This window comes from Vespa velutina, chromosome 2, assembly GCF_912470025.1.
Source record: "Vespa velutina chromosome 2, iVesVel2.1, whole genome shotgun sequence".
Lineage (NCBI taxonomy): Eukaryota > Metazoa > Arthropoda > Insecta > Hymenoptera > Vespidae > Vespa > Vespa velutina.
The window spans coordinates 6,530,809-6,550,177 of NC_062189.1; the positions used below are offsets into that span (position 1 = coordinate 6,530,809).

At 34.2% G+C, this 19,369-nt stretch overlaps 2 protein-coding genes across 15 annotated transcripts in view; one reads left to right on the plus strand and one right to left on the minus strand.

Annotated features, from left to right (window-relative positions):
- Positions 1–19,369, minus strand: part of LOC124957665 — a 241,037-nt gene that overhangs the window by 52,894 nt on the left and 168,774 nt on the right. Inside the window, exon 1 of one of the 13 annotated variants that reach the window (XM_047514789.1) lies at positions 5,984–7,009. The exons of the other annotated variants lie outside the window; for them this stretch is intronic. The gene's annotated coding sequence lies outside the window, so the exon portion shown is untranslated. Of the gene's footprint in view, positions 1–5,983; positions 7,010–19,369 lie in introns of those variants that run through there. 13 annotated transcript variants of the gene reach the window in all.
- Positions 1–19,369, plus strand: part of LOC124957677 — a 50,624-nt gene that overhangs the window by 24,497 nt on the left and 6,758 nt on the right. Inside the window, exons 2-3 of one of the 2 annotated variants that reach the window (XR_007103708.1) lie at positions 12,089–12,308; positions 15,601–15,741. The gene's annotated coding sequence lies outside the window, so the exon portion shown is untranslated. Of the gene's footprint in view, positions 1–12,088; positions 12,309–15,600; positions 15,742–19,369 lie in introns of those variants that run through there. The other variant, XR_007103707.1, reaches the window with a different exon arrangement.

Below are 19,369 nucleotides of genomic sequence, written 5' to 3' on the forward strand. Positions count from 1 at the left end.
TCTATTGCAAATGTAATTGTAATTCCTGTGTTATCTTTTTTATACAATTATTCAGTATAGTCATTGAGATACAATAAGGAGGAAAAATGGATCTTATAAGAAAAGTAAAAGAAGAAGGAAAGAAGATTGGCGAGATTTTACGAGAGGATTCTACTCGTTGAAAGCCCAGAAAGAGATATACTCTAGAATTATGGTCGACGATCCAGCAAGATATAGCTGCTTTTTCAAGAAAAGCCAGCCAGTAGACATGCTCGGAGAGGATGGAATCCCCGACGACGTTTTCGTCGTGCATCTCGCCCTCTCTTGAGATAGGAAAATAAGGCAAGACGAATTATGGCTCTTCGTTGACGGAAGAAACGCGTTTGTTCTGACATTACTACGTAAACTACCATCGAGAATGCGATTAAACAATTAATTTTCAGAAGATAAAACCAGAAGACTTTTAGTACTGATTTTGAAATTTCTAGAAGAACATTACTCATTTTACTTTTATCTTTCGTATTTCGCAACAATAAAATAAATATCTTTTCTATTCTGTAATATTGGTCATAAAGACATTGCGAATTCATCTTCAATATCATTTTAAATACGATTTAAACATTAATATTTGTGTTAAGCCAGATGAAATTAATTGAAACGATATTCTAAGTTATAAATATTATTTTAGTTTTTCACGATCATTCAAATATCTATATGCATTTCCTTTTTATTCCACTGTAGTCAAAAGATAAATCTAAATTTGATCGGAATGATATTTAAAATATCGATTTGAATATATTCATAAAAATTAATAGAGTAATTATTAATAGAAAAAAATCAATCGTAATAATTACATACTGTCGTAGAAATTTTTAACTCGTTCGAAAGTTTATAAATAATAAAATTAGCGAAAATTTATTTCACCACAAAAATTTCGAATACTTTTGCGTTATTGAGTATGTCGAGACATACTGTTAGATATCGTTATCGTACATATCTCAGAAGATTCGTGCGAGCTATGATAGAAAATATTGATTCCGTCAGATCGTAGTATTGGCAAGGAGAACGAAAAAAATGGAATAAAATTTTCCAAGATCCTCCATTTTTCTTATCCATTTCATTAATATCCTCATAATATGAAATATTTTCTCTACTCTTTCATTCTGATCGAACGGTTTCATTAAATAATATTAATTTCTTTTCGTCGTAGATATATATATATATATATATTTACTTACAAAGTCTAACTTGAATTTATTATTAATTAAAAATTCTACGATTTCTCTTTCTCAATTTCACTATATTTTTTTTTTTAAGAGGCACAACCACAACGATAATGTATCAAACACTGAAGCGGATAAAACGAAATACACGACACGGTAGAGTTTAAACCGCCTGTAAGTGAATAACGAGTGTTATCGGTCGATACGTTATCATAATACGGCATTACTCACGTTACCGAGTTAAAAAAAGAAAATCGCGGAACAATCTTTCGCATTACTCAACAGAGACCGACAAGTTATTATGAATGAGTGACGGATAGGTAATTTTAAATTCTGAAGGTATTTGAATTTTCACTATTTTCATATTTCTAAGAAAAAAAAAAAAAAAAGAGAGAGAAAAGAGAGAAAAACAGAAAGAAAGAAAAGAAACGTTTCGAGATAGTGGAGAGACTAAATAAGCGTGAAAAAAAAAAAAATAAAAGAAAAAAGAACACAAACGATTGCACATAAAAGTTGGCTCGAAACGGCTCTCAGAGTACGATCAGGATGTAACAGATAAGCCTATAAAATTGTTGAGCGACAAGGAACAAGGGCAGTGATGCTGCCCGACCATGAATCACGGCTCACCCGAGGAAACTTTTTCCAACTCTTGTCTCTACATGCCACCGAGCGAGACGCGAACGTGTAGATAGATGTATAGATAGATAGAACATGCTAGCTCTCGTCTATATTCGATAGCTGGAAACATGTTCTTCCATGCGTATAAAACATCCATTCTCACGTATACGTGTCTCTTATTTTTGATTTTATATCTTTCTTTTACGAAGGTATACCGTTCTTATTCATCGATTAAATATTTTTTTTTTACAATAACGGAATAAAAATTACCAAACGGAGAAAAAATGAAAACAAAAGATTTATTCAAAGAAAGGTTTTTCAAGTTTTTGTTCATACTAACGAATCAACGCGTTCGAAAAAAAAAGAGAGAGAGAGAGAAAACGAGGTGCAAAGAGGTAGGATGACTCCCAAAGGAAAAGGTGAATGTTCTCTTCTCGAAATGAAATTCTGACCGGGACTCCTGCTAGGTCATAAATCGACATAGACCAACGAGGATGGGGTTGAGTGAGTACGTCAAAGTAAATGAAACAAGCGTTTGCACGCGAGCAAAAGGATCGAACCATTATTGACTGATTTCCGTTCCTTTGAGTATGCCTATTCGACTGATAAAAACGTAATAGTATACTCATAGTTACATATAGTTATATACATGTATTAATAATTAATGTAAATAGAAGACAACTCAAGACCGTTTTAATATTAATTAAATTAATATTTGTAATGTTTGTAAATTATCAATAAAATTCAATTTCAACGAGGTATTAGAATATTATTCAATAAATTGAAAATAAAACTATAAGAATTGTATAATTAATAAAACAGATAATTGAATTTGTAAACATTCTTTTTTCATTATTGCGTTATTTTAAAATGATTTATTTGCTAATTAGGTAATTTTTGCTACTATTGGATAATATTTTATTTAAAAGAGAAACAAAAATAATAATAGGTATTTTGATCTTGATTAAAATGATAGAGAAGAATACCGAGTCTTACCGAGTAATATTCTTTGTCACTTTTCACGACAACCCGATAGATTTTCAAACAATAGAATAGACGAAAAGTATTCCGTGTACTTTCATGAACGAAAAAGAACTGCTTATTCTAAAGACAACGCCCAACCGTTGGCTTATATCCATTCTACTCGATGTCTCTGCGCATAGAAAACTGATCAAACTGTATTCTTTTCCAGTTGTTATTCAATTTCGAAATAAAATATTGCCAGTCAAATGAATGTAGAAATATAACCAATTACATTTATATAAAAGAATAAAAACAGTTTTTAATAATTTTTTCTACCGTTTCCTTTCATAAAAGCTTTTTAAAGAAGTTGTTCATGTTACATACAAATATCTCATTAGTTTATTATTGTTCATTAAAATTCACGATATAAAATTACTTTCATTAAACTTTTTTAATAAATTCATATTTAGTTGAATATCTTTGTGTACTTAAGTATCCATCATTTTATTATTTTAATCTTATTAATATAATTTTATATTTCGATTAATCAGTAGTTATTGAAAATGGTTGATGGAATTCAAAAATATTCAGTATTTGCAGTCAATGTACTGTTACATACATGTATATAGACATACAGTGTTCGATATTGTCCCTCCCACGATAATAAGTAACAAATGCCGCTGAGAATCTAATACTAGTGTTTTGTCATGTACGTATGTATAACACACATATACACGTCCGTGCGCACACACGCACGCACGCACACATATATACACGTCTACATAGTGCCGAGCTAATCGCGATTTCAACGATTATTCTACTGCGAAATGATACTGTTGTTTTAGCATAATTAATGAGAGTCGCCAAATTAAAGCCATTCTACCGTGAGCCATATTCTCTTTTACGATTGTACATGCGCAGTAGTTGATACAAATTCTTTCGATTCTCTTCGATAAATTTATGATATCCCTTGCCACTTTAACAACAATAAACTGCTTTTTATAACACACATTGGTTTATATACATCAGACTTTTGCGTTAATGAACACTGGTATGAATTATTGATTCAAATGGTGAGAAATTAATACTGTAGACGAATATAAAATTTTATTCGATTTTATGCAATAAATTCTATATAGAAAGTCTTATATAGATTTTTATTTTTCATATTTCTACTATGCAAAATTTTCGATATGAAAGAATATGTTTTGTCAAGTAAGAACTGTTAATGTACGCTTGAAAACACATCGAGGTAATGTTCCTAAATTTAATGGCTTGTCGTACGGACCTCTGCACTGCTGGACCGGCAGTGTCTGATATTGGCGAGGGATGAATTAATCAGCACAGAAGAGCCACGTATGCACGCATCTATTCTCCCCCGTTTGTTACTCTCTCTCTCTCTCTCTCTCTCTCTCTCTCTCTCTCTCTCTCTCTCTCTCTCTCTCTCTCTCTGTGTCTCTCTTTCTTTCTGCATCATTGTGAATATTCTGAAAGAATATCATCCGAGCATTCTCCAATATGTGGAACAATAGCCTTGCCTGTTAGAAAGGTTAAGCGATAAATGGCAGCATGAAAGATATCAATTGCGGTGATAAAATCATTTCATTTGTGATACTTTATTGTATAATATATAATTACTTTTTAATGTAGTAGTAATTATGCTTCATTAATTATTCAAGAGTTTCGAGTAACATTGTTACGTTAGATCAAACTGATTTGACTTAATAAAAAATACGCTTATTAAATTAGAATTATTCAAATTATTTGGAAAAAATTGTCAAAGTATTTTACAATAAAATATTCATTCATTCGATGATCTGATAATTATATCGGTCACGTGAGTTTCTTCGTTTCGTGATCAATTCGAAAGCAACGATTTTGTCGAAACGAACTTACTATCGACGCGTTTCCGTTCGATTAACAAACTACCATACTCGATAGTGTTATCGCTTTACCATGCTGTTTCGAACTTCTCAACCTGGCTATTCCATTTCGCTCGGATTTGCTACCGGATATAACAAAATATTTGAATATCTTCCTCTCTGTAGATAAATGATGTTAAAAAAACAGTAGCTGAATATATATGAAACTTTTAGATTACATACGATACGTTAAATAAATGTTTAATATTATCCTCGAACTACAGAAGTTTAATATTTATGAAAATCAAAAATATTTTTTAAAACTTACTGATATTGATAGAAATAAAGGACGAAGAGAAATTATGTAATGAGTAAGCGAAAAAGGAGAGAGAGAGGGAGAGAGAGAGGGAGAGAGAGAGAAGTGAGATGAAAGAGAGAACAGAGGAGGTATTGTTCTCATAGTTGAGCAATTACACGTAATGCAAGTAGTCGCGTGGAACAAATCTATTGTTTAAAATACGTATCATCGCACGATTTAATATGTTCCTATAGCATATTGCTATAATGGAAATTATTATATATATTGTATAAAATATATGATATATTAACGAATGAAAATGATCGAACGTCGTGTAAATTACTGTGCTTTTGGAAAAACTGGATACGCTGTTTTAATATTTACTTATATGTTCAGTTTTATAAATATATTAATTAATTTTAGATATTCCAACGTAAACATACATATACGTACGTATATGTATATATATATATATATATATATATATTGAATGGGAGGAGATGACAATTTTTAATAGCTAGTCGTAGGATAGAATAATAATTTCAACACACAATACGAGCCAGGACCGAAGCGGCTACAAGACCGAAGTTCTTCGTTTCCATTAAACCGCTTCTGTACTAGCAGCTTAACGCGAAGTCGCCGTAATTAAAGCAAGAATTGAACGTACCGCGTTTGCGGCAGGAAGGAAGATTCGTGCCAGATTTTCAAACGTCGAGAAAGCCGTACTGTTTCTAACTTGTTCGCCGTTCTATCTCAAAACTGAAAATAATGATTGAGTTCTTTTCCTGGATTACGATGAAACGAGTTGTTCATTTATTTCGTGTCCCGCAATGTAATCATAAAAAAGATTTTACATTACTCGATTGTACGATTAGAATGTATCGTTTGATTTTTTTCAATGTTAATAATTTTCTCCCTGCTTTGAATTAAATTTTTTTTTTTTTAAATGATCCTTCGACGATATCATCACATGTAATTTTTACTTGATATTAAAAACAATTATACGGTATTATTGCCAAGAGAAAAAAATATTTACTTACGAATATGCATAGCGTAGATCAATGCTCTTTTTTTTTTTCTTTCATTCGATATCCTTTAACTTTTTTGTTTTTTTCTCCTTTCTGAAATATATTACTTCTTAATAGTCATGTGTAGATCTTTTCAATAAAAATTTTATATCGTATCACTAAGTCATTCTATCAAAGAAGGGTATAAAATTTACAGAAGAAATAAAGTTAAAAGCTAAAAAAGTATGGATAAATATATCAATCTAAATCGATATTTGTCGAAGATGTTTAACTAACAAAATCCAACGAAATTTCTCTGGCTTCAGTTTTTTTTTTTTTTTTTTTTTTTTTTTTTTTTTTAAGAAATCAATATCCAAACAGCAAAAAACAAACTTTATGTTATATTTTTATCTCAGCATTAACCATAAACACGTAATATGCAGATCTCACTGATACCAGCACTCAAATCAATATTATCACAAAAAATTCAACGATATAAATGATCGTGTAATAGCAAAAAGATTAAAAATTTCTATACACAGTTGCTTTAAAATTTTCTATAAACTTTCCTTGTGTTTTTTCTCTGTATGTGTACGACTATGGGCATAAAAATAATATGGGGTTTTATAAAGCTTATGAAGACTCGATTCCCCTATGTTTTCCTTATATGTTATTCTTACTCTTGTTCATTGTAAAACGAATTACAGGAGTAATATCTACTCTGTTAAAGATTACATTCTCCAAACATATATACGTAAATATGTACGAATGCAAACAATAGAATTTTGATATAAACCTTTTATAACGTAATAAAAATTACAAAAAAATGCAAAATACATTACACGGCATTTATCGTAATTCATTTTTCTATATTCATCCATCGAGATCATCAATTAGTAACGTGTTTTTTTCTTCTTTCGATCTCTCTCAATTTAGTCTTCTCTTTTCCTTAAGGCAAATTTTTTCCTTGAAAATGAAAACCTTCTATTTTCTAAAGATTAATGAAAAATTTACGTGACATCAAACTTCCAAAAACTTTGTCCGGTATAAAGGCACAGAAGAAAAAGGAAAAAGAGAGAAAGAGAAAGATAGATAGATAGATAGATAGATAGAGAGAGAGAGAGAGAGAGAGAGAGAGAGAGAGACGAAAAAAACAAAGAGAGAGAGAGAGAGAGGGAGAAAGGAGCAAAAGAAAGTTGAAAAAGTGAAGGGATAAAAACAAGTGTTAAGGCAGTAGAATTTTCTTTCCCCATTTTTAAAGAAATTTTTTACGATAATCCACTCGCTTTGGAGAATTATATCATCAGTGTACTCGATCATCGTTCTCGAATTGTTGAAATTGTATAATAGAAAAAAAATGATGAAAAAAGAAACTGATACACCTCGATATTTCTTGAGTCTAAAGGAGATATTGATTCACGTAGTAGATTAATAAGAATGAATAGAATCTTCGTACAAGACATATATGTAAATCTATGAAAAGTTACGCGATAAATGGGAAAACTTTCGCGCTTAATAAAAGACATAACTTTAATCTTAAAATATATTTTATGCGATCAAGAACCCTTCGTTGTTCGTTCGAGAGATCGTATTGAATTTCGATTTTATTGTTTCGAACTAAAAGATTTGAATTTCATTCGCATACAATATTGAGAAGAAATTGAGAACCATCGGGGAGATAGAAGGAAATCGTTGTCTACGAATGAATCAGAATTTAATAAAGTTTCTCCCGAATGGAATCCGATATGTCAGCCAGCGGAAAAGCAAAGTTGTAAATCCCGCGATGCACTTGGGGGTATCGTGAAACGCGCCGCTATATTTCCGCCGAGATGGCCCATGTCCAATTCGTCGAATCGAAGGAAAATTTATGGGGACACTAAAGCGTAATCTAAGAAAATCTAAACTAAACGAAGAGCTTCTCGATAAGGGAAACGAGATGCAGTAATGGTTCCCATAAAATGAAACGACGAGCGATAGGTCCTTTTTTCGTTTATCCTTGAAGAAAAATACGACTTGGTTAATTTAAAGTAAAAATGTTTCAAAGGATTTGTAACCAGAGAAGTTAAGAAATGAAAGAGGCATCGCTTAGAGATCGTTTAACGTTGCATTAAAGACGAGCTTTCATTTGGAAACACACGTAACATTCGAGATAAAGTCAAACGAAAACAATCGTACTCATTGAGTCACTCTAAGAGCATTAATGTGTTCCTCTTTGCGTCTCTCTTTCATTCTTCTCATTTTCTCTCTCTTTCGCTCTCTCTTTCTCTATCTTTGTTTCTAACACGTATAACTTTCAAGAAGCTTCACTTAACACTAAATGTATGTTAAAGAAGTTCTCGCCTCCGCACCCACTTTTAGACAAAGACGGTTTCTCCGTAATCGAGTCCACTCTCTTCTCGTTTGATATGTCTTATCGTAATCGAGTGCGCAATTACAGGACAAAAGGACTGAAAGCAACGACGTCATCGTCGTCCTCCTTCTTCTCCAGCTCGTCGATCCTGCTTTTCTCGCAGGAGATTCTCGCTTAAGGTTAACCGAGGCAAATACAAGTATTGTTTCAATGCTTCCACCGAGGTTCTCATTGTTTTCCGTAGGATGAATATGTCCTATGTTGGGAATTTGGTGTATCCTTTCAACTGAACCATCGAGGGCGGAAAACGTTTCTCTTGGTGGACATCCACTGTATTCTACTGTATTGGGATGGCTCGAGACTTGGAATCGCGAGACTCGACAAAGGGACCGCCTTCATTTTCCCTTTCTATCTTTCTCGTTTCTCTCTCTCTCTCTCTCTTTCTCTCTCTCTCCTTGTTAGGGTAGCTGCTTTCTCCGCAATACGACGTCTAATACATGTTCTCTATCTTGGCTGGAGAATCTCGCATATAGGTCAACACCCTTGAGAGAGTGGTGGAATACCACCGAAGGGTACGTTAGTACTGAATTATTGAATCACTATAGTTCACGATATCGCCGTGGCACATTAACGAGCTACTACGTCGACCATTACGTCTCTCCAGTCCAGCTTCCAGATCCCGCTTTGTAGTATAAGAGAGACCGATCGCTTCGAAGCAACTAACGAACATTTGGCTGAGTTCGATAGCGCTCTCGTAAAACGATTCAATTCGAGGCGTTAGACGAGCTTTGATTGGGAGAATGAAAGAGAAAGAGAGAGAGAGAAAGAGAGAGAGAGAGAAAGAGAGAGAGAGGGAGAGAGAGATCATGAGATTCAACACTCTTCAAATGAGAGCACTACCGCCACTGGGGAATTCTTCGTTCATTCATCTAGTTAAACGTACGATTAATGCTTCGTTAATGAGTTTGTATAACTTCCCGGTATTCTAGAAATCTAATTAACTTTTCCCGGATATTCGCGTTTTTCATTTTTTTCATCCTTTCAAATGAATCCTACAAAAAGAGCTTAACGTTTTCTTTAGCTTACTGAAGTATGATGAAGTACTTTAAACCTGATGTTTGGTTTAGTTATATCCAAAATTCATCGCACCAAAATCATTATTAAAGTATTCGAAGAAATGTCATTTTGTTTAAACTTAAAATATTAATCGACGCGTTATTATTTCTCATATAAAAAAGTTCAACAGGTATATGAAATGATAAGAACCAAATGTCTTTCCATTTCTTCGAATAATAACGATCAATTTAGAGAGTAGTAATAAAAATCAATCGGACGAATCAAGTTATCAATTTGCAATGACATCAACGCGAGCAATATTTCTAGTTGATCGAGATAAAAGATACTCGTCGTTTCGTTCCCGAGACAGCCATCGAGATATCGCGTGACTCGTTTCGATGTCAAGATCACGATTTCATAGCGTATGCCAGTTAATATAATGAGAATGTTCCTGCGATGTCTAAAGTTACGATGTAAAACGAGAGATATAGGAAAAATATTCGAGATTTTTGCAATCTGTATTTACGCGAGAGAAAATATAACGAAGCCGAACAATTGGAAAAAAAAAGTTGCAAACAAATATAAACGGAGAGATTTATTGAAATTAGTATATGCTCAATATAGTGATTAAAATTATCGTAACGAAGAAACAAAGCGAAATCGGATTATTTCGATTGCGAAACGCATGATTCACGCTTAATGATCGTCACTTCCGCACTGAATCATCATTACGATCAAAAAACTATGGGTGCGAGGGAGAGAGGGAGAGAGAGAGAGAGAGAGAGAGAGAGAGAGAGAGAAACTGCCGATTATCGTTCGATTGGAAAAAGTCCGAAATAGTCGAACCGGATCGTCGATAGGGCTAACGATTAAAGGAAATTCAAGCTCCCCTATCCCCACAGTTAACTTCCTTTGTTTCCCCCTCTTGAAATAGTCGATCAATTACTTTGATTTATTTATGTGCCTATTTCCTAGATATCGTGTGAGATTTATGGGTGAAAAATAACGAGCAAGAGAATCATGATATAACGATAATTCATAATAATAAAATAATTTAGATCTATCGTTATATTGTCATACTACAAAAGAAATACACGTCCTAATATCAATTATATATTTGTTATTGATCTACATGCATATTTACACATATGTAAATACATATATAGGTATTTCCTTTTCTTTAAAATAAAATGTAGTATACGTTTCATTCAAAAATTATAAGTGAATGATTTGCATTGCTGCCGTTAATGTTTACTTTTCCTACACTCTAAATGTTTCACGCTAATGTACCAACGAAATTAAAATTCGAACGAGTAGAGAATAATTAAATTTCCCAACTTACTTTAATTTATTCACGAAATGATAAAAACGAATTATCCAAATATGGGAACGATATCTCGCTCTCTTCTTTTTGTGTTATTAACAAAATAGACCAATCAAGAAAGACATTAATCAACCAATATTTTCTTATGAATATTTCAAATATTTAAATAATTTTCAACATTTGAATTTACACAACGCAGATTTTGAAAACGATGAACCTAAAGAGACATTATTAAAGTATCAAAAACACTCCACTTTTATTTTTATTAATACAGTAATAAAAAGATCAAATTAATTTTATTAGTTTTTTATTTGGCAACATTATCATAAAATTATTACGAAGATATATATATATATATATACACACACATATACACAAACATATATGCATTTTGTGACATAGAGACCGAATAGAATGTTTTTAATTAGGTTTTATGTGAATGCTATAAGAAGAGATTTTCTTAATAATTTATTTTTGATCATTCAATGACCACAGCATTATTACTTTTATGGTATATTCCACGGCTTAATTTTAGGTATACAAAATTATGAAATCAATGAAATATCGAAACGTCAACAATAATAGTATTGAAATGTCAACAATAAAACGGAATAGTAAATACGTAAACAATTAATATGGAGATTTGACAGGATAAGAGGAAGATTAGTTTGGTTTATTACTCGCTTATACTCGTTTGGTTAATTCATATAACGTTTTGAACATTGAGACTGATTAAAATATCTAATCAACGACTATATGAAACTGCAATAAGATTAATTGTAGTTATTATTACTTAATTCTTATTAATTATGAATTAAAATTTAATAAGATAAGATTCATATTTCGTTAATAGGACGACATATCATAAGATGAACAAGTTGTTAAAAAAAGAGAGAGAGAGAGAGAAAAGAGAGAAAAGAAAGAAAATAAAAAGGAACGAATTTTCATTTAATATGTACATACATATGCGCATAATTGTCAGCTCGAATTTCACCAAATGTCCTAATTAAAAATTTGTTCAAAAACTTGAGAAATTTTGAAGAGGGTTATACTAGTTGTAAGATAAAATGCGTTGAGTTGGTACGAGCGATCATATAGACGTTACTAACGGAATTGAACGAGAGAGGAAGAGAAAGAGAAAGAGAAAGAGAAAAAGAGAGAGAGAGAGAGAGAAAGAGAAAAGATGAGAGAAAGAAAGAGGAACGGACAGGATAAAAACGGTTGGTTTAGGATATTTCCAGAAGGAAGAAAAAAAACGGGTCGAACGGGAGAAGAAGATCCGGCCTCTGGTTTTTGCGTTGGTTGGACATTTGTTGTTCAAAGCGATAGCAGTGTACACTGCTAAAAGGGAAACGCATTCTCTCTCGACAATATTGTCTTCGTGTAATTAAACGCAACTTCGTTTCAGCTTACGACGAAAGTGCCGGCTTGCACGGAAGGTGCAACGGAAGAAGAAGAGGGTGTACGGAAAAGGCTTTCAGACTATTCTCCTCTACACCGAGGTATAACTTCTTCGCCTCTGGCGTATTCTCTATTGATTCACGCTGGGGCTAGTTGGAACACGTCCGAAAGTAATGGAGAAGGGCAAGACCGAACGAGCAATAGAAAGGAAGAATTATATGAAAAGGGTGAGGAATAAGTAGACTTTTATTTACGGATGCTTACTTTAGTAATTAATTCACCAATTGGATGAGCACGCTTTTATTCATTGTACGTCCCATTTTTAAGAATACTTCGTTTTTGTTTTTACATCAAAGAGAGAAATAAAGACGAAGAAAAGAGAAAGAGTAAGAGGAAGAGAGAGATCGTGGGGGGGGGGCGGGAGGTGTGGGAAAAGGAGAGAATTTAAACACATTCGGTTACCCTGCTAAGCGATGCATCGGCCGTGTAAACTTCGAGACAGTTTCTCTCGGATTTAGATGAAGGAAATTGCACTTTTTTTTGTTTGGTCAACTACTATTCTCAACTAAACGACTACTACTGTATGACGTTTAATATTAACTCCTCGGAGTTTACTGTCTCACGAAGTTAAATGTACGTGTTAGGAGATATCAGCCTTGAGCATATAGACGCTGTTGCGTCCTGTCTACATTTTTGGTAAATAAGAGGAGAAAACTTTTCGAAAGATCTACAAACGTATACTAAAATTGCTTGATCTCTCGACACCTCGTTAAAAGTCCTAGAACAGAAAATGAACGAGCCTGTGCTATAACGTTGATATATTAATGTTTGACAAGTTTTTGAGAAAATTATGACTATCATTCATACTATGGTTCCCTTTAACATTTTAACATGTATAACTTTTCCAAAAACTTCATATTTTACGAAGATAGTTTGGCGTGGCAACGATTTTTCATAACGCATCGAATCTCTGTAATGTAAAATAAGGCCAAAAGGAGTCTTGAAGTATCATCCTCTTTCTATTAGAAAGTATCTTTAAAATCGTTCGAGTAAGTTATACATTCATTTATTTCCACGGCACTACGAACACGAACATTTTTGGTATTCAAGATTTCGTGCAAACTCGTATCTGCCTCGCGACCGGAAAGAATTTAACCGAAATCGGCTACTTGCATCTCTTTTTCTATTTATTTTTTTCTTTTTCATCTCTTTCCTTCTTACAGCCCAATCTCCCTCCCATTCTTTCCTTTCCTTTGCTTTACTTTAGCCCGAAGCGTATAGAAGAGCTTTAGCAAAGAGGTAATAAAGGATCTGTCAGGAATTCGGCGGCCATTTTTCTTCATTGGCGTACTCTATTTCCTACCTTAGTGAACGATATCGATGTCTTTGTCTCTCTTTTCTTTTCTTCTATCCTTTCCCCTCTCATTTTCTCTCATTCTTGGTATTTCTTCGTAGATCCTAGACTACCGATCTCTCTCTCTCTCTCTCTCTCTCTCTCTTTCTCTTTCTCTCTCTCTCTCTTTCTTTCTATTTTTCTTCTCTTCCGCTCCATTTTCTTTCCGTCTTCTTTGAATTCCGAAGCAACTTGGCGCTATCCGTCCCATTTTCCTACGGCGTTTCTTTTAAAACGAAGGACCTCACACCTCCCCAGTTGCTAACGGTTGGTATGTGGTAAGAAAGTGTTTTTCGTGTGCGTGTGCCTCGGGGAGATCGATCGAAGCGAAGCAGAGGAAAAAAAGAGGGGGGAGAAAAGCAGAGTGAGAACCGTAAGCATCTCATTGATCTCGTTTCATTCCTTCGCTTCGTTATTTTGCGGCAAAATGTAGGAATAACTTGGAACGGTTGATATAAGGTTTTCTATATTATAAATTTTATCGATTATAGCCACTGGAAATTATACTGGAGTATTTAAAGGTAAAAAGAACGACGAATCCATAGAAACATTTCATTTGTAATATTTCGTTAAAATTATATATTTCTTAAATCCGATTTTTGTATCGGAGAAATATGATTTTTCTTTCATAAAATATAAATTTTTAAAGAGATATTGCTAAATCGAATTGAATTTTTAATTGTATCGATGTTTTTCTTCATTAAAAGATCTCCAAAGCTTGGTTGATTTCTTATCAGCCGTATGAATATCTTCTTATAAGCCGTTGAGCTACCTTAATTGCCGCTATGTATCCGCATATAACATTATGATTAATGAACGTATCCACTATAGAAACGTTTAGCGAATTTGCTTCGTTTAATTATTCTCTCCTTGTTACTATAACATGCTTAATGTAAAATGTTATGCATGAAATTCGTCGGCTATTATTATCTGAAATATCATCCTTACATAAAGCACATATTATTTCGTATAGATAATACGAAACGTACTCTTTGTTTAAATTACAAATTTTAATGAAAAGTGTCGAGAATTATTTCAGCATAATTCGAAACATACAAAGTCAGAAATTAATTAAAAATATTTAAACATTAGTAATTATAATATTTCATAAGAGCACAAATTCCACACCGAATCTGATAAAACAAAAATCGTATTAAACAATTCATCGCAGCTTTTTTACTTTATTCATTCGACTTTTCCAAAATTGTCTTTGCTGATTCCACTCACTGTGTCTGATATCTCTCTTATTTCGGTGATCTCTTTCTCTTCTTTCCTTTTTGTTCCATTCCCATTCCATTATTCTTTCTATTCAGAATAAAACGGTTGAGTTGTGCGGATTTAGACGTAATGCGCATAAGTTTCACGAAAAAGTTATCATCTTATTCGCCGTCGTTGCTCCACCTACATAACCAGATTCTCTCTCTCTCTCTCTCTCTATTTTTCTTTCTCTGTCTCTCTCTCTCTCTTTCGCTCTCTTACGTGAACGCCGTATACGCGCGTGCACCCAACGATGCACGAGCTACTGCTCCTTTTTCGTTCTCGCTATCCGTTGTTTCAGACGAGGTCCCTTCAATGAAAAGCTCCGACCTTTATACTGTTTATCTGCACAGTGCGCCACGTGAATTTCCAAGCCGTATCTGGAGAGACTGAAATAAAGGAAGGTAGAACACAAAAAGGGAAAAAGCATACGTTCATTCGTTCTTCCTACTTCGTTCTCTCTCTCTCTCTCTCTCTCTCTCTCTCTCTCTCTCTCTCTCTCTCTATCTCCCTTTCCTCTCTGTCAATCTAGGACGGAATTCGTTTCGAAACGGGTTTTTGCTTCGTTTCGAAAAGCAGATTTCTACCTTTTGCATTTAATCCTTTCTATTTGCATGATTCACTCTCTCTCTCTCTCTCTATCTTTCTCTCTTTCTTTCATTTTCAATAATTTTAAATACGAAATATTGAAAAAAAAGTAAACCAATGAACATGTCTATATCTTTCGAAAGAATACCTGTTGATACAAACACAATGATCATACTTTTCTATCGAACGATAACATCTTGGTGATGAAATTGCAGTGGAAGCTCGAGAACGGAGGTGTTTTTCGTTGTCAATAATTTCCTGTTGTTTTTTTTTTATTATAGCTATTATCCATTGGCACTGTTATGTCGCATTCACATCCTGTCCCTGAAGTTCATCCTATGGCATCCAGCCTTCGAGAAAGATTCTCATACAAAATCGATTATCGTTATTATCTTTTCAATAAATTTCTATTACTTTGAAAATAATGTGAAAATCTGATAGGGGCAACCGAGTCAGTCGTCATGATTCTATATGAAACGTTATTATTCGATTTTAATTAAAAGACGACAAAACGATATCGTTCGATCGATAAACTCATTCGTTCTCATTACTCTGTTATAAATCTACGATAGGAAGCAAGTCGATTCTTTCATCGATTGGACGACCAAAATTTCAAGAAAACGAGCAAGAGAAATTGGAAGCAAAGAGCGCTCGTTAAAGCATCGCACGTTCCGAGCACGGTATTGCAATAACCGAGGATCTGATAGGTTTAACCTGCGAGGCTCGTAATCGCAGTAAACCGCAAGATTTTTCTTAATACACGTCTAAGAGATGAGACGGTAAGCTCGTTTAACAGACCTGCTTAAAGTCGTTAGGTGATAAAAGAAAGAAGAGGAAATGGAGTGAGAAACCAGAATGAGAAGAAGAAGGAGAGAGAGGGGGGAGAGAGAGAGAGAGAGAAATAGACTTTTGTAGTCCATTCGCCTCGTAGTCGGTTAATGACGATCCAAATTAACCACCGCGTTAATTCTTTTGTCGTTGGACCGTAGAAGGAAAAGAGGATGACGATGACAAGAGAAGATGCTACATCTTGTCTGGGGATGAGACATTAATGCTTGCAGCACCCCTCTTTTTCATACTCTTCTTACACAGTTTTCCTTCTCTCTTTCTTTCTCTCTCTCTCCCTCCCTCACTCTCTCTCTCTCTCTCTCCTTCTTTCTCTCTTTCTCTTACATACACACCTACCATTGCAACCTATCTTCTTGTTACCTCTTTCTTACTACTACTACTACATTTTACATCGCCCTCGACTTCTGTCTTTTGCTTTTCTTTCTTCTTTTCTTCTCTCTCTCTCTCTCTCTCTCTCTCTCTCTCTCTCGTTTTCTCCTCTCATACCCTTCCATAGGAAGATAGTAGAAGGAAACTTAACACCTCTCATCCACGCGCCTAATGGATTCACGTGGAATTATCCTCGTGGAATACCAAATGAGCGGTAAGAACTGTCGTATAATTTAGACTCGGGCGTGGATATTAGGTGTACCCATTTAACGTCACGTCCCTAACTCCTTCGAAATGCGTCGAGAGCACGAGGAGGACAAAGGATCTCGGCCTCGTGGAGTCTTACATTCGGAGTTAGCTCGACAAATGTGAAGGAAGGAAGGACGCAAGGATATAAGGTTAAAGACGGTGGGCAATGGGCCAAAGTCACGGACCCATTGGGTCTACTATTTCGCTTACTATCTGTACTTTATACACGGCTCGGTCCTGACAGGATTTTCGTAGAAGGGAGAGTAGAGAGGAAGAGAGAGATAGATAGATAGAAAGAGAAAGAGAGAGAGAGAGGGAGAAATAGCTATCTTTTACTTCCAAAATTAACGTGTAACAACCGCGGAGAATAATCCGTTTCAACGACCTACGATGTTAAGGCACAAGAGAAATTGCGATGAAATTGCGGCTCGGGCCTTCTTGACACTTCGTTCAAATAATTTGACCTTCGGTCGAATTTCGACGTACATAAATCGGATCAATCTAAATAATTCCGGAAAGTGGTTTTCTTCGTGTCATTCAAGGCCAAAATTTTCGAATTAATTGCGAATATTTTGAGAAACGATAAGAAAAACAAAAAGAATTCAATGTTATCCAAGTCTCTCAGCTTTATCATTCCATCGACTTTTAAATTTCAGAAACGTTAATTTTTTCATTTTAATTGCAAATACGATAATAAAAGATTGGGTTTTTATCAAAATAATTTTTAAATGATCAAACAATCTAACTTCCCGAATAAGACGACGTAAGATCCCGTAATTATTGATCCGAAATAGTCGAAGCGAGAAGGCATGAAAAAGCCTGTGCTATGAAACAAAAGGCCTGTTAGAAAGCAAGAGAGTAGCCATGAAAGAAAGAGAAAGAGAAAGAGAAAGAGAGAGAGAAAGAGAGAGAGAGAGAGAGCAACAAAGAGACTTAGACGAGAAATGTGGACAAAAAGAAAATACGACGAATTCTCTGAAGGAGAAGAAAGGTGCTGAGAAAGACCCGAGATTAGAGTAGGTATATTGAGAAAATCGAAAAAGAACTTTTGTGAAATTTCGGAAAATGGCTTCAATACTGAGATTTTTTCAAAAGCTATAGGTAATCCGGAAATCGAGGAACGATTTTGTTCGGCTATTTGAATGTCGCGATGAATCATTGTCAAATTTACATCATAATACGGAACATAGCATGTCATGCGATTTTCGTTTCGTAATCCTTTCGGTTTTTTCTATCTTATACATAAAAATAATTTTTATATTTGCAAGTGATCTCTATTGAACTTTCATTACAATTTTAAGAAAATTTTAAATTATATTATTATTGATTTAATATATTATTTATTATTTTATGAATAATATCATGATATATTAATTTTTCAAGAAAGATTATCGGCTTTTAAAGTTCTTTATAAAGAAATCGATATAACTTAATTGTTTAATTCAACTAATTGAATTTATTACGCGAAATTGTCTCGCGTCAGCATTATTGCGACAGTCAGTGACCTCTTATGTGAGCACTGGGGGAGAGAGAGGCGATGTCGCGCTTACCTCGAAGAAAATCTATCTTCCTCGAAGTGATGGAAACCCTTCTAGTAGATCGCTTGGAAAGCCGGACGGAGAGTATCGCGGATAGCTTGGTGGATCGGTTAATTTACGTCCCATCAGTATCACGACATTACCACGGCGTGGGATATCCGTTGATGGCAATGCTAAATGTAATTAACGACTGACCTCATATACGCGGATAACCCTCAGGCTTGTCGTCGTAGTCGTTGTAATCGTCGTCTCCCTCACTGACTACCATTCAAATTCAAGGCTAACACTTCGACAATCATGATAAACTTGACGAGCAACGGAAAATCAAATAATCCAAGTTAATTTAATTGTCCTATCATCCCTTTTTATCTATTATAAAACTTTCATTTCATAACGTAAATATAATTGACTATATGATCGTTTAAAACAACAAAATTTGGGACAAATAACGATAGATCGAAAGAATATCAGATAGGTGCCATATTGTATTGCTCTTGAGCTCCGAAAAAAATGATATCTACCTACTAACACAGTACCGATGTATGAATCTAATACCTGACGATATAAATCAGGCACGTCCAAGCGTGGTCGCTGTGTAAGCACTTTCATGCGTCATACTATTATACGACAAGAATGTCATTAGTCAAAGATAAATCTAGCACATTCTGTCTCGACTATCGTCTTCCATCACTGCAAAAGATCCAAACCCTATTGCCATAGGTTAAACGAAGAATAATACAAATTTAACTCCGAAAAGAAAATAGAGTTCTCTTTTCTGTTATCTAATCTGGCCCTTATCCAAAAGAGACTTTCTGGATATAAACGATATAAATCGAGCACGAAGACTAAACGATATCCCGTACTTACGTATCCTAGTGTCTTTGTTCAAACGAATCGATTAACTTTAAACTCCATCATCGTTCGTCTTGTCACGATGTGAGTCTCGTGGCATCGATTAGTACTAATATTTTCTTCTTCTTTCCCTGACATTCGTTGGTTCAGTCATTTTTATATATCTAGTGACGACGCATGCTATTCATTTGAT